The sequence below is a fragment of the Dromiciops gliroides genome, chromosome 2 (genome assembly GCF_019393635.1).
Source record: "Dromiciops gliroides isolate mDroGli1 chromosome 2, mDroGli1.pri, whole genome shotgun sequence".
NCBI classification, from domain to species: domain Eukaryota; kingdom Metazoa; phylum Chordata; class Mammalia; order Microbiotheria; family Microbiotheriidae; genus Dromiciops; species Dromiciops gliroides.
Genome location: NC_057862.1, coordinates 308,425,586 through 308,442,667, shown reverse-complemented (window position 1 = coordinate 308,442,667; position 17,082 = coordinate 308,425,586).

Here is a 17,082-nt window from a genome sequence, read left to right as displayed (position 1 = left end):
CCAGGCACTGAACTAAGAGTGGGGATAGAAAAAAAAAAAAAAAAGCCAGTCTCTAGCCTCAAGGATCTCCCATTCTAACGGGGAGACAACGTGCAAATGTAATGAGATGCCCCATGAGACGTCAACAAAAGCTGAAGCTCAAAGGGAACATTGAAATATAAAGGGGGGGGGCAGCTAGATGGCACAGTGGATAGAGCACCGGCCCTGGAGTCAGGAAGGAGTATCTGAGTTCAAATCCGACCTCAGACACTTAACACTTACTAGCTGTGTGACCCTGGGCAAGTCACTTAACCCCAATTGCCTCACTAAAAAAAAAAAAAGAAAGAAAGAAATATAAAGGGGGCAGGACAGCTAGGTGGTGCAGTGGATAGAGCACCGGCCCTGGATTCAATAGGACCTGAGTTCAAATCCAACCTCAGACACTTAACAATTACTAAATTACTAGCTGTGTGACCCTGGGCAAGTCATTTAACCCCAATTGTCTCACCAAAAAAAAAAAAGAAATATAAAGGGGGGACCTTGAGATGAATATAAAGAGTAAAACCTTGAAAAATAAACATTCCACATCTTAGGAAGTACCTAAGGCCAGGTTTTGAGGTGAAGTACTTGCTAATTCCTGTTCCTGTTTCACCATTTAAGTAAATCTCTTTGCTAAAGAACTGAATAGGGGTGACTGGGTGGTATAGTGGATAGAGCACCAGCCCTGGAGTCAGGAGGACCTGAATTCAAATTTGACCTCAAACACTTGACACTTACTAGCTGTGTGACCCTGGGCAAGTCACTTAACCCCAATTGCCTCACACACAAAAAAAGAAAAAAAAAAAGAACTGAATATATTGGGCTGAATGTTGAGGGGAGGAAGCACATGGATAGCTACCTATAAGAATTATCCCCTAGGACCCAGGAAGTAGCAGGAGCCACTTGTCTGAGGATCCACTTGCCAGTGTGGGCTGAGGGGGTGTTACATAAATAACATAATATACATAAATACATAAATAACTAAGTACCTTAGAGATAAAGATAGAATAGATGGAAGAAAAAGGCAGCATAGTATAATACACAAAGAGCTTGCCTTAGAATCAGAATCCCCTGGGTTCAAGACACACACCATCTATGGGATGATGAGCACTTGCCTCTCAATGTCCCTGGCAACTCTAAGACTATAATTTGCAGACAATTTATGTGGGTGGAGAGAGCTTCCACACTGGGAGATCCCCCTCATTAAGGAAACCACAGATTGGAACCCAAAAAGGGGGAAAATATATCATCTAAGTACTAAATGAGATAGTAAATGTTATCAAAATTGAGTGAAGAGAGAGACCAGCAAGGGTTGTAGCAGTCAGAAAAGACTTTATGGGGGCAGCTAGGTGGTCCAGTGGATAAAGCACCGGCCCTGGATTCAGGAGGACCTGAGTTCAAATCCGGCCTCAGACACTTGACACTTACTAGCTGTGTGACCCTGGGCCTTAACAAATCCGGCCTTAACCCTGACACTTAACCCCCATTGCCCTGCAAAAAAAAAAAAAACTTTATTGAGAACATGGAATATGAACTTTGAGATCCTCTTCTTGAGAAGCCTAGCATGGATGACACTGGAGTGGGGGTGTTTCTCCTCTTGGAGGAAGGGGGCATATGTTCTGACTCAGTATCCAAGTCAGAGAATTCAGAGAATCATAATCCAGGGGTCTGAGACAGAGGAAGGAAGCTGGGTACAGGTGGTGGTGGTGGTGGTAGTGGTTTGTCCTTCATTCTCAAAGAAGACCATGACAACGAGGAGTGGGTACAGGCAGAAAGATTCAATGTGATGGTCATGGAGGCTGTGAGAACTATCTGATTCAAGCTGTCATTCAAAATGACAGCTTGATGATGATGTTGTATGTTTCCTACCATTGCCTTTTTAAAATTTATTTTATTATTTTCCAGTTACATATTACATATAAGGATAGTTTTCAACATTTGTTTACACTGGATTTTTAGTTCCAAATTTTTCTTTTCTGCCCCCCTCCCTTTCCTCCCCTACCATTGCCTTTCACTGACGCACCATCCCTCCTCCTGGTCAGGTCTAGCCCATCTCTTGGTGCTACACTCTTACCTTGCACCTAACCTTACAGGTATTAAAACCTACCTTCTCTCTTATGGATTCTGCCCTCCTCCCAATGCCTACCCAATTCTCGATCTACCAGTGGCTTTACTTGCCTACTTGCCTAGCTTATCTCATGTTCCATTATTCCAAGGACTCACTCATTTAATAACCAAGATTCCCTCAGCCCTTAATCTTTCATTGTATCTGCCCTATAAAGTGCTAACCTTGGTAGGTCTACTGCCACTTCAAGCTATTTAACCTCAACTGGTCCCTCACTGTTGCTTGGCAAACTTAACCTTTTCTTGCTGACTCCTACCACATTCCCAACCTCACCTCCTCCCTCCCACTGCAGAGGCTACTCCCAAACTTTATCACCCTCCTTAAATAGCAGTTCCCCTCCTACTTCACTTAGGCAAGTGATGCTATCTCCCCCAACTCCATTCCTCTATCCAGACAAATCTCTGGTTTCAGAGAAAGAGATGAACCTTCTCTTTCTTCAACGCTAACCCTTCTAGCTGTGAGCTCAATCCCATCCCCTCCTGCCTCTTCTAGGACCTTGTTCTATCCATCATCCCAGGTTTTTTCCCCCTTTGATTATAAAGATGTTTCCCCTGTCCTTCTTTTTAAGCTCCCTCAACTCTCTCCTCAACTTTTAGCAGAGAGAACCCAAACCACATGTATATCCCGGGATGGGGAAAGTCACAGCTGGAAAGAGCCTCAGAGAAGATCTTCCAGGTAAAATTCTTTCTGAGGTATGGGCTGGACTGGATGAGCTCTGAGACCACCATCTTACTGTTCACCTCCTGCTATTGTGGGAGGTCCAGAGAATTTCAACCATTTTAGGTAAATGGGACTGAGATAGGGTAAAGCTAGAACTAAATGAAGAGTCCAAGACTGCACTTTGGTGAGTCAGCCAAACCTCACTAAGACCCAGTGTCTCCACCCCCTCAGAGTTGGGGTAGACACCCAGAGAGGCAACCTGATGCTTGCTTCCCCAGCTCCCATCCTTCTTCATAATCTGGCCCTCATAGACAGTGATGCAGGAAGGGGGGAATAAGGACACAAAGAAAGGGACCCCCTAGGGACCCTTAAGCCTCACTCCATCACCTCCCAGAATAAGAGCTCTATTCCCTAGAGAGAGCAGCTGCCTAGAAGAGGAGTCTCTGGTCCCCTCCCTCCTGTCTACCCTGCCAGACCTCCCACTGTGACAGTCTGCCAGCCAGGCCTGGTTGCTAGGAGACAGGTTCTCAGGGGAGCCAGGCCTGGACCAGAAGTTCCTATCCGGGGGAGGGTGCTTGTGGGGCTGTAGGGAGAAGGGGGTATAGTGGAGGTAGTTTCTGTAGAAGAGGTCCCCTGGCCTGAGATCTCTGAGCCTGGGAGACAGAGAGGCAGATGTCAGGGAGAAAGAGAGAAAATTGAGGAGGGAGTTCAGCTCAGCAGAGATTTCAGAGCCAGGCAAAGTAGGGGTTACCATGGTGATTTGGCTGTCAGGTTGGGGTTCAGCTAAAAGAGGCCTTGTCCAATAGATTAATGATTGAAAGACTTAGATCTTCCTCAGATGGGGATCAGGCGATCAGTTCCCAAACAAAATGGACACCCCCCCCCAGCCCATGACTTCCCTCATTCAAAGTCCCCCCATCCTGTTTTTTAACTTGGCATGTCCCAATTTCTCATATCTTATTACTTTGGCATTTCCATGGACTTCCCAACACAAAGTCCCTACAAAGGAAATGCCACCTATTCCATTCTGACCCCCAAGAATTGCCCCCAATTGTAAACAGTACAACCAGAAACATGTTTCTGGGAACTTCTAGGATCTCATCTATGGATAGTCTTTAAATCTTCACCTCATCCAAAACCTCCCTCCCACAAATCTCCCTTCCCATGATAATCTTTTTCCCACTCCCCCCAGGACCCAAGCATCAGGGAACACAGCACAATCCACATAGCCTTGCTCACTGATGGACTCAAGGTGAATCTGCTGTCTTGAATCTTCCCCCAGTTTTGAGCCCAACCAGAGAGGGAGGGAGACAGTCTGGAGATAAGGGACACTACATCTAGATGTTTCACAATCCAAACATTTCCATGATAGCTGAGTGCTACACCGGGATAAGGAAGCAGAATACATACATCAAGAGAGACAGACAGACAGAGGCAGATAGAAACAGAGACAGACGAAGAAACACAAAGAGACAGGGAGATAGAGACCCAGAGATGGGGAAGAAGAAAGGGAGGGAGGGAAAGAAGGAAGGAGGGAAGAAGGGAAAGGGAGAAGGAGAAGGAGGAAGGGAGGGAGAAAGAGAGAGGGAGGGAAGGGAAGGAGAGGGAGGGAGAAAGAAAAGGAAAGGGAAAGAGAGACACCCACACACACAAACCTGCGCGCACATCTTTGGTCTCTGAGCATCCCAGGCTGGCCCCGAGAGGCTCTGTTTGGTATTGCAAGAGCCGCAGACAGTAGAGCTGTTTACCAAAGGTCAATCTTTCCATCTTCCTGGCCTTTACATAGAGTTGTCCCCAAAGAGGCCCAGCCTGAAGATGGGTTGAGGGGGTTGGGAAGATAGCCTAGTCGTTGAGCTCTTCAGTAAGGAGGGTCCTGGTATCCTTCCCATTTCCAGTTCAGGGTCTCACATCCTAAGTATCTCTTCAATCTCTTTGTTGGCCCCTATTCCTTCCCAGAAGCCCAAGACCCAACCATCAAATCCAAGAGTAGGAGAAACAAAGGGTCAGATCCCATTCTACCCTTGACACTTCCTTCCACTCAAAGAGGCACCGAGCCCATCAGGGACCCACGGATGGTATCATCAGGATAGGGTTTGGGGGGAACGTAGGTTTTATTAGACTCTTGCTGACTGGGGCACCAATAAGTGCCAACTAGGGAATATGGGAGTCTGTAAGTTTCAAAGTGTGACTTATTGAGCTGAGGAAGTACATCCCCAGACCAAGCTCCTCCCAAACAAAATAGCATTATATGCCACCCCCATCTCAACTTCCCATGTAAGCCATCTTTTCCCCCCAACCCCTGTACAGTGGTAGAACAAGCATCAGGTTTGGAGTCAGAAAACCTAGATTTGAAGCCTGGCTCTGCTCCTTTGGTGTCACCCTGAACAGGTCATTTTAACCTCTTCGTGCCTTTGTTTCTCCACTGGTGAAATGAGAGCATTGGACCAGGAATCCTCAAATGTCACCGCCAGCTCTGAATCCTATCCTGGGATTCCTGTTCCTATCACCACAAAACCACAAGAGCACAACCACCTCTGCAAGCTGTGACAACCACTGCCCGTCTGCCTGCCCCTCTGACCTACCCCAAATCTGAGGAAGCACATAGAATCCAAGGATTTTCTAGCTGCAAAGCAGTCCTCTATTCCTGCCCTTACCCCCAAAGAAATCCCCACTCTAACTTTCCCAGTTCCCAGCCTCTGCTTGGAGGCCTCCAGCAAGAGAGAAGCTGCCATCAGTTCCTATCACACCCCCATCCTCACCTTCCCTCCCCCTCCCACCCCAGCAGCTACTCCCAAGCTCTTTCACTCTCTTTAAGTACCAATCCCCCTCCTGGTTCGTTGCATTCTGGGACAGCTCTAAATTGTTAGGAAGAGGCAGCTGGGTGGCACAGCGGATAGTGTGCTGGGCCTAAAGTTAGGAAGACATCTTCATGAGTGCAAATCTGGCCTCCAGACACTTCCTAGCTGTGTGACCCTGGGCAAGTCATTTAACCCTGTTTGTCTCAGTTTCCTCATCTGTCAAATGATGTGGCAAACCACTCCAGTATCTCTGCCAAGAAAACCCCAAAGAGGGTCATGAAGAGTGAGACACAACTGAAAAATGATAACAAAATTGTTAGGAAGCTTTTCTTGACACCACACCTATATCTGCCTCTTTGCAATTTCGATCTACTGCTCCTGCCCTCTGGCTTTGTCCCTCTTCCATCTGATGGCCACTCGAGTACTTGAATACCACTATTAAGTGCCTCCCAAGTCTTCTCTTCTCCATCTTAAACATCTTCAACTTTTCCAACTACCCTTCGTAGGACAGATATTCTGGGCCCTTTACCAGCCTCGTGGCCCCCCTCCAGAGGCACTTCACATTCTCAATGGCCTTAAACTTTGGCTCTCATAACTGAACATAATATGAGGGATAGGATCTGACCAGAATAGGGAAGAGGGAGCTCATCATTCATGGAAGTCTTGCTCTAAAAGTAGCCCAAGATATCATTAGATTTTTGGGCTTCCGCATCACACTGTTGACTCTCATTGAGCATTCATTCCACTAAAGCCCCTGGAATTTTTTTAGACAAACTGCTCTCTAACCTTGCTTCTCCCATCCTCTACTTACAAAGTTGACTTTGTAAGACTTTACGTTAATATAATTAATGTAAGGCTTTATAGTAATCCTTATTCAATTTCCTCTTCTTAGATTCATGCCAATGCTCTATCCTATTGAGATTTTTTCAATCCTGACTCTGTCATCCACTGGGAGTGGGGGGGAGGGTCTCCAACCCCAGAGATTTTAAAGGACAGTACAGGCAACTATCTGTTCTAAGTGGCGTAGAACAGGGTCAGCCATCTTGTTAACCAGGTAACAAGGACCAATGAAAAGAAGAGGGGAGAAATACAAGAAGAAAAAGTAGAGAAGAAGGGGAAACAGGCAGAAGAGGGAGAGATGAAGCAAAAAAGAAAATGAAATATGATTCTAGCTAGAACTTCAGAGCCAGATGGGGCCTTGGGGAATCATTTAGTCTAACTTTCTCATTTTACTATTGAAGAAACTATTGAAGGTAGGGAGGAGGAAAAAAAATAAAGAACCAACATGGTTGATGTATTGGTTAGGGTTTTTTTCCTCTTCAAAAAAAAGGATTGGGGGTAGCTGGGTGGCGCAGTAGATAAAGCACTGGCCCTGGATTCAGGAGGACCTGAATTCAAATCCGGCTTCAGACACTTGACATTTACTAGCTGTGTGACCCTGGGCAAGTCACTTAACCCTCATTGCCCCACCAAAAAATGAGGGGGATGGTGGTTCATTGGGAAGGGGAGTGGGAAAGATTTATCATGAAATGTAGGGGATATAAAAACAAAAGATATCAAATGTGTGTATATATATATATATATATATATATATATATATATATATATATATATATATTTTAGTGAGGCAATTGGGGTTAAGTGACTTGCCCAGGGTCACACAGCTAGTAAGTGTTAAGTGTCTGAGGCCGGATTTGAACTCAGGTACTCCTGACTCTAGGGATGGTGCTCTATCCACTGCGCCACCTAGCTGCCCCTGTGTGTATATATATATATATATATATATATATATATAGTTTAAAGGAAGAAAGAAATCCACAGAAATAGTGTCAATAGTGTTAAAGGCCAGAAGGAACTAAAAGTGGGAAAGAAGGCTGAAGACAGCAAAAAGGGCTTTTTAAAGGCTGTTTTGGGGAAAAGAAAGCTTAAAAAGGGGGGAATTCTTTCTCTGGGTGGATGGTGTTTGATAGAGGGTAGGATCAAGTAGCAATGCTAACACCTGGGACAAGTAACACATCCCAGGGCAAGGAGCATGCCGGACACCCTCAAATCAACTTTGAAAGACAAATGCAGAGGCAGCTAGGTGGCTCAGTGGATAAAGCACTGACCCTTGATTCAGGAGGACCTGAGTTCAAGTCTGGCCTCAGACACTTGACACTTGCTAGATGTGTGACCCTGGGCAAGTCACTTCACCCCCATTGCCCCGCGAAAGAAAGGAAGGAAGGAAGGAAGGAAGGAAGGAAGGAAGGAAGGAAGGAAGGAAGGAAGGAAGAAAGAAAGAAAGAAAGAAAGAAAGAAAGAAAGAAAGAAAGAAAGAAAGAAAGAAAGAAAGAAAGAAAGAAAGAAAGAAAGAAAGAAAGAAAGAAAGAAAGAAAGAAAGAAAGAAAGAAAGAAAAAAAGAAAGAAAGAAAGAAAGAAAGAAAAATGCAGGCAAGTGAGAAATGGATCAGAAAGCCATTCACTTCTAGGGTAAGGACCAAGGCAGAGCCTAGCTGGGGAAGAGCTTATCTGGAGGGCAGCCTTAGGGGCAGGACCAGAAATTGGCCATATGGTAACTTCTTATTTGAAGGAATTATTCTTGCTAACTTGGGCAGCTAGGTATTTCTGTGGATAGAGTACTGGGCCTGAAGTCAGGTAGACTCATCTTCCCAAATTCAAATCCAGCCTCATACACCCTATTCATTGTATAACCTTGAGTGAATCACTTGACCCTGTTTACCTCAGTTTCTTCATCTGTCAAATGCGCTGCAGAAGGAAATGGCAAACCATTCCAGTAGCTCTGCCAAGAAAATCAATCCCAAATGGGTTCATGAAGAATTGGACATGAATGAAACAACTCAACAACAACAACAATTCTTGCTAACTAGGTGCTAAACTGGCTTATTTCTACCTGCTAGAAGAGTAGAAATATTATCAGAGCTTTCTAACTTTCAGCACTCTGGGGCAAAATTCCTATCACTCTGCCCTGGTTATGGTTCTGACTCAATTCTAATTTTGATTGTCTTCTCTGCCAAGGGGTATGATCTTCTGACTAGAAAAGACAGCTTAAAAATGACTAAGGGGTAGTTGAAATCCAAGTAAGAGAAAATACCTTGCCCTCTATACCTTCAAGTCATCATTCTCAGATGAATTACTGAAATTCTGAAAGAACACGAAGAAGTGATTTCTAAACCATTCTTTGAAAAATAATAGACAATTTAATATTTGGGTCAGAACTGGAAAAGGTCAAATGTCCCAAATTTAAATTAAAAAGGGGGGATGAAAAAAGTGGACTCTTTAAATTATAGACCAGTAAGCAAAATTCTAGAACATAATATATATATATATATAATATATAAAAGTATTTATTATTTTCCAGTTACATGTAGAGATAGTTTTCAACATTTGTTTTTATAAGATTTCTAGTTTCAAATTTTTCTCCCTCCCTTCCCTCCCTCCCAAGACAGCAAGTAATCTGATAAAGGTTATATATGTACAATCACATTAAACATATTTCTGCATTAGTCATGCTGTGAAAGAAGAATCAGAGCAAAAAGGAAAAACAACAGCACCAAAACCAAAAGAAATAGCATGGTTCAATCTGCATCCATATTGCACAGTTCTTTTTTTTCTGGATTTGGAGAGCCTTTTCCATCATGAGTCCTTTGGAACTATCTTGTACTATAGAATATAATATTAAAAAGATGATTTGCAAACATTTAAAAAAGAAAGCAGTGATCACTAAGAGCCAACATGGCTTCATAAAGAACAAGTCATGCCAGATTGGCCTCATTTCCTTTTCTTTTTTTTTCTTTCTTTTTTTTTGTGAGGCAATTGGAGTTAAGTGACTTGCCCAGGGTCACACAGCTAGTAAGTGTTAAGTGTCTGAGGCTGGATTTGAACTCAGTTCCTCCTGAATCCAGGGCCGGTACTCTATCCACTACACCACCTAGCAGCCCTTCATTTCCTTTTCTAATAGGATTATTAGGCTGGTAAGTTAAGGGGATGCTGTAAATCAAGGGAATACCTGGATGTCAATAAGCATTTATTTGTCGAAGTTTTTCATCCTATCTTTCTTTTTAAAATGGAGAGAAGTGGAGCAGGTGAAACCAAAACTGATTGACTAGCTAGATACAAAGAATAATCACTAATGGTTCCATGCCACCTTGGAAAGTTCTTAGTAGAGTGCCCCAATGATCTGTCTTTGACCCATGTTTGTTGTTGTTGGGTTGTTTCAGTCATATCCAATTCTTTGTGACCCCATTTGGGGTTTCCTTGGCAAAGATACTGGAGTGCTTTGCCATTTTCTAATATAGTGAATCCAGTGGATTCCATTTTGACAAGTAATCAGAGGTTAATTGACTTATCCAGGGTCACATGGCTAGTAAGTGTCTAAGCTTAGATTTGAACTCAGTTCTTCCTGACTCCAGGCCCAGTGCTCTATCCACTGAGCCTCCAATTGCTTCTATCTTTGACTCATGCTGTTCATCTAATTTTTTTTAAGTGATTTGGATAACAGTACAAAAAGTATGGCCATAGGGGGCAGCTAGGTGGCGCAGTGGATAAAGCACCAGCCTTGGATTCAGGAGGACCTGAGTTCAAATGTGACCTCAGATACTTGATACTTACTAGCTGTATGATCCTGAGCAAGTCACTGAACCCTCATTGCCCCGCCCCCCCCCCAAAGTATGGCCACAAATTTTCATAGAAGACAAAGATGAAAGGGAGTGGTAACAATTTAGATGGCATTCAAAATCCAAAAAGATCTCAACAGTTAGAACAATAGGCCAAATCTAGTCCCATGAAATTTAATAGGAAAAAATGTAAAGTCCTACACTTGGGCTCAAAGAATCAATAGCAAGGCAGCTAGGTGGCAAAGTAGATAGAGCATTAGTCCAAGTCAAGAGGACCTGAGTTTAAATCCAACCTCAGACACTCACTAGGTGTGTGACAGAGTGTCACTTAAACCCAATTTCCTCCAAAAAAAAAATCCATAGCACCAGTACCTGCAGGGGAAGACACAGCTAGACAATTCCTGTGAAAAGGTCTGGGGGTTTTAGTGTCCTGAAAGCTCAATACAAATCAATGATGTGACATGGAAGCCAAAATAGCTAACACCTAGGATCAAATTAGGCTGCCTTAAAGGGGCATAACGTAGATGGGGCCGGTCCTTCTGTCTTCCTCCTTTGGATCATGAATCATGGGCAGCAGTGTGTGCCACATTTTAGGAAGGATCCACAAGCTAGAAAATGTCCAGAGGAAGGTGATCGATATGGACAGGGCCATCAAGACCATGCTATGGAAGAAGGATAGGTTGAAGATAGCTGGAAGGAGAAAAGACTTGGGGGAGGGGACTGTGGTTGCTGATGGCAAGTATTTTAAGGGCTGTCTAGTGGAAACAGGTTTGGATTTATTCTATTCAACCCCAGAAGACAAAATTAGGAGCTACTGGTAGAAATTACAAGACAGGTGGTGGTGTAGTCTCCCTCACCCGAAGTCTTCAAGCAAAGGCTGGATGACCACCTGTCAGGGGAGTTATAGTTACAGTTATTCAGGGTGGGCCAAAAGTCACAAATGGGGTTTCAATATTTAATAATGCCTTTATTTTTTGTTTTTAATTTACAACACTATAACATTACATATAGTATATATGGGAAATGAATATACATTCGTGTGAAAAATCAAATCTTGTAAATGGTGAAAAATAAAGAAAAAAGGATTTTCAAAAAGTTATTGGGGGCAGCTAGGTGGCGCAGTGGATAGAGCACTGGCCCTGGATTCAGGAGACCCTGAGTTCAAATCCGACCTCAGACACTTAACGAGTACATGCCGTGTGACCCTGGGCAAGTCACTTAACCCCAATCGCCTCACCAAAAAAAACCAAAAACAACAAAAAGTTATTAAAAAGTCCCACCCTGCAGTTACACCTCTCTTCCAAGGTAGAGAGATTTTGAGAGTCTGTGACTCTGAGAAGGGAAGAGAGGCAAAGAGGAGAGAGGGAAAAGGGAGAAAGAGGGGGAGGAGAAGAGGCAGTAAAGAAAGAGGGAGGAGGGGACAGCTAGGTGGCACAGTGGATAAAGCACCGGCCCTGGATTCAGGAGGACCTGAGTTCAAATCTGGCCTCGGACACTTGACACTTGCTAGCTGTGTGACCCTGGGCAAGTCTCTTAACCCCCATTGCCCTGCCAAAAAAGAGGGAAGAAGGGAGGAGGAAAGAGGGAGAAAAAAGACCAAAAAAGAGGTGCACTGGGTAGGCATTGGCCGAGAGGGCTACCAATAATGACCTTTGTTGTCCCTCATTAGTGCCATAGGTTGCTGATTCCTGGTTTAGACATTCATCCTCTTTGAAGGCAGGAAACTGAACCAGACAAATTCTCTGAGTTCCTCCCAGTCTGGGACTCTAGGATTCTTTGATTTGGGCATATGTATGAACATTAACAACTTCCTTTACTTATACATTATCACTGTCATTTCTTTGAAAAGTAGGTAATTAATGACAATTACCCTCATCAATGCCTCTGAAATGGGGAATTTAACATAAAAATGAATATCTAAAAAGCTGCACAGATGATTGCAAGTGAGAGACAGACCCAAGGCACTCAAATCAGTGAACTCCACGCTGATAGGCTGGCAGCCCTGCTAAGGACCCCCACTCTCAAGACTTCCCAACCCTACCAGTGTGTCTTCCTCCCCATCATGCACTTTTCTTATTTCTGTGCCTTTGTTCATACAATTGACTTCACCCCCCACCAGAATACTAATATATATCCATCAACCCCCACAATACCCCACTTAGAACTGACCTCCTTCAGGAAGTTTTCCCTGATTTAACACATGCTGTGGCAGCATGGCACAGAGGAAAGAATATTGTATGCCTAGTTAAAGTACCTGGTTTCAGATCCAGGATCTGCTACTTACTACTTGTGTAACCAAGGTGGTGTAGTGGATAGAGCACCACACTCATCTTCCTGAGTTCAAATCTGGCTTCAGACACTTAATAGTTGTGTGACCCTGGGCAAATCATTTAACCCTGTTTGCCTCAGTTTCCTCATCTGTCAAATGAGCTAGAGAAAGGAAATGACAAATCACTCCAGTATCTCTGCCAAGAAAACCCCAAATAGGGTCACAAAAAGTCAGACATGACTGAAAACAATTAAGCAACCTTTCTCCAGTTTCATTTAACCTTTCTGGGTCTCAGTCTCTTCATCTGTAAAATGCAGAATTGGACAATATCTTTAAAGAATCTTCCAGGGGCAGCTAGATGGCGCAGTGGATAAAGCACCGGCCCTGGATTCAGGAGTACCTGAATTCAAATCCAACCTCAGACACTTACCACTTACTAGCTGTGTGACCCTGGGCAAGTCACTTAACCCCAATTGCCTCACCCAAAAAAAAAAAAAAGAATCTTCCAGTCCTAAATATATGATCTCTATGACCTCCATCACTCTTTTATCTTCCTGGCTCTCAGAAAATACATATTTCAATTGTACTGTAAAGACTACTGAACCTTTCCATCTGACTTGTAGCTGAAGTCACCTGTGTGTATTGTCTCCCCCTACTTGAATGAGAGCTCCTTGTGACAGTTTGGTGGCCCAATAAGTAGAGTCTGGAGTTAGGAAAACCTGAGTTCAAATCCTACCCCAGACACTTCCTAGTTGTATGACCCTGGGTAAGCCACTCAACCTTGCCTGCCTTAGTTTCCTAATCTGTAAAATCAAAATAATAAGTACTTCTTTCTCAGGATTGTTGTGAAGATCAAACGAATTCGTATTTTTAAAGTGCTTAACATAGTTCCTGGCACATAGTAGGTACTGAACAAATATTTGTTTCCTTCCTTCCTTTTAGCATGTAATGGGTAATTACCCAGAATACCATCACATCCTTTTAATCAGCAAACACCTATGAAGTAGTCTGCTATGGAACTGAATGAAGCACAACCCCTGCTTGTAAAAAGAGCTTATAGTTTAGTGGAGGCGACAGGACATATTTATCATACGAGGTAATGAGTACTAACTAAAAAGCAGATAGAGTATCAGACTCGGGTTCAAATCCTGTCCTAAACACTTCCTAGCCATTTGACCCTGGACAAATCGTTTAACCTCTCATCACTTCAGACGGCCTCCGAAGACAGCTGTGGTGCAGTGGAAAGAATTCTAGGTTGGGAATTAAAGGAACCTGTGTTTAAATCCCAACTCTTGTACTCGTTCCATCTCTGTGACCTTGCACAAATTACTTATTTTCTCTAGAGCCTGTTGTTGTTCATTCATTTCAGTCCCATGCAACTCTTCTTGACCCCATTTGGGGTTTTCTTGGAAGAGACACTGGAGTGGTTTGCCATTTCCTTCTCTAGCTCATTTTTTACAGATGAGGAAACTGAGGCAAACAGGGTTAAGTGACTTGCTCAGGGTCACACAGCAAATAAGTGTCTGAGGTCAGATTTGAACTCATGAAGATGAGTCTTCTTGACTCTGGGCCCAGCACTCTTAGCCATTGCTCCACTTAGCTGCCCCTTGGGGGCCTAAATTTCCTCATTTGTCAAATGAGAGGACTAAATGACCCCTCGGGTCCCTTCTAGCTCTAAACCTATTGATCCCATGTTCTGCTAAATCATCAAGAGTTGCTATCTATGATGGTAGAAGACATTCCAACCCAAGGAGTTCCCCTTATTTATGTAATCAGTGGAGAAGAAAGGCTGGAGAGATTATAGGCACTCGGAGAATAGAAAGATAACAATTATAGCACAAAAAGATTTGGATCTGTAGTCAGAGAACATGGGTTCAAATTCTAGTCCTAGTACTTGGTACCTGTGTAACTTTGGCTAAGTAATTTCTTTTTTTTCTAGGTCTCAGTTTCCTTATCTGTAAAAATGAAAGGGTTAGACTAGGTGATCCCTAAGTGGTCATAAAGTTAGAAAACTTTATGTCCTATAAATTTTATGAGCTTGAGGGGCAGCTAGGTGGTGCAGCAGATAGACCACTGGCCCTGGATTCAGGAGGACCTGAGTTCAAATCCAGCTTCAGACACTTGATACTTACTAGCTATGTGACCCTGGGCAAGTCACTTAACTCCAATTGCCTCACCAAAAAAAAAATTATGAGCTTGAAATGGATCCTATGAGATTTATATCCAGTGATGGGTATCGAAAACCCTTTACAATTAGGTCCCTTCCTACCTTCCCAGGCTCCTCATATTATGCCCCACTTCGCCCCCAGCAACACTAGCCTTCTTGCTGGTCTTTGCACGTGACATTTTGTCATCATCATTGTCTTTGTTGTTGAGTTGTTTCAGTCATGTCCAACTTTCCATGGACCCATTTGGGATTTTCTTAGCAAAGATATTGGAATGGTTTTCCATTTCCTTCTCTAGCTCATTTGACAAGTGAGGAAATTGAGGCAAATAGGGCTAAGTGACTTGCCCAGGTCACACAGATAGAAGGAAGGAAGGAATAGCTACTATGTACCAGGCACTGTGCTAAGTGCTGGGAATACAAAGGGGCAAAAGACAGTCTCTGCCAGTCTTGGCAGTGAAGGAGCTTACAATCTAATGGGGGAGACAACATACAAACAAATATTCATTTGATCCTCACAACCATCCTGGGACTATTACCCCTATTTTAAAATAGAGGAAACTGTAGCAGATAGAGGTTAAGTGACTGGCCTAGGGCCACACAGCTAGTAAATGTCTCAGGTCCAATTGGAACTCAAGTCTTCCTGACTCTAGGCCCAGCTTCACCTAGCTGCTGGGGAAGGAGAACTGAAAGAATGAGTGAGACTTAGGCAGAGAAGAGGTGGGAGGACACCAGTGAAGGTGAAGGCCAGCACTGAGTCAAGGAAAGACTTGGTATTTTTGGTGAATGATAAATAAGCCAATATGGTTTCCAGCATGGATTAAGTGTTGGGGAACAATGGGAAACAAGGCAAGAAAGGTAGATTAGGGCAAAATCATATAAGGTATTGAGTTTGGCCTGAGAACCAAAAACTCTAAACCTTGGGAAGACTCTCTGAGGTCACCTAACCCAACCCATACCTGAACAGAAATACTTCCTTCACCATCACCCTTTGGTGGTCATCTAATCTCTATTTAATGGCTCAGTGACTAGAAACTCACTTCCTCCTGAGGACGCTGATTCCATTTTCGGACAGCTAATTTTCCAAAAAGTCTTCCTAGTATCAAGTCAAAACCTGCCTCTGAGAATTTCCACCCATGCCTCTAGTTCTGCCCTCTAGGACCAAGTGAGACAAGCCTGACTGTGCCTAGGACAGCCTTTGGAACATTTGACAGCAGCGATCGTATCCCACTGCCCAACTGCCCCACCCCCATGCACCTTTTTTCAGATTAAATAGTCTGGGTTCTTTCAGAAGATTCCCCACTAGCCAGGCCAGTCTTCTTCAGCTATTTTCCAATTTATATCTTTCTTAAAATGCGACACTCTGCCCCCACCAAGACCAAACACAAGATGCTTGATATAGTCTGACCAGGGACAAGGACAACAGGGCTATGTCTCCCCTTATTCTGAATAATCTATTTTTCAATAATTTTTTTTGGTGGGGCAATGAGGGTTAAGTGATTTGCCCAGGGTCACACAGCTAGTAAGTGTCAAGTGTCTGAGGTAAGATTTGAACTCGGGTCCTCCTGAATCCAGGGCCAGTGCTTTATCCACTGTGCCACCTAGCTGCCCCTTGAATAATCTATTTTTAATAAATGCATCATAATATTAAGTTAACTTTTAGGGGGCTGCTATATCACACTGTTAATTCATACTGGGCTCAGATGCTGCTAAAACACATAGGGCTCTCTCCCCCACCCCAACCAATTCTGCATTTATGCAGTTCATTTTTTGAACCTGAATATAAAAATTTTACATTTTATTATTATACAGCATTGTATTAAATTCTACCATCATTCGAGTAGAGATCTTTTAGGGTGCTGAGTTTCTTATCCAACATGCTACCTATTGTTGAAATAACAAGTGTTTATTGGAGCTATGTCTCCCAGTTTCATGTCATTTGATAAACATGCCCTTCATTCTCTAAGGATGGAGGGAGAGAAGAAATAAGCTTTTGTTGTTGCTGCTGTTGTTGTTTAGCCATTTTTCAGTCATGTCTGACTCTCTATGACCCCATTTGAGGTTTTCTTGACAGAGATGGATAGTTTGCCATTTCCTTCTCCAGCTAATTTGACAGATGAGGAAACTGAGGCAAACAGGGTTAAGTCACTTGCCCAGGGTCACACAGCTAGAAAGAGTCTGAGGCCTGATTTGAACTCAGGAAGAGGAGTCTTCCTGACTCTGAGCCTGGCACTCTATCCACCGTGCTATCTATCTGCATTTATTAAGTGCCTACTATGTGCCAGGCACTGTGCCATTCGATCTTTACAAATATTATACCACAGATTGGGGAGGGGCTTTGAAATTGACCGGTTTTGCCCAGATTCACTGTGAGTTTTTTGATGGCAGAAAGTTGTTCTTAGACTTCTCTTGTTTCTACCTATAGCCAAGCCCAC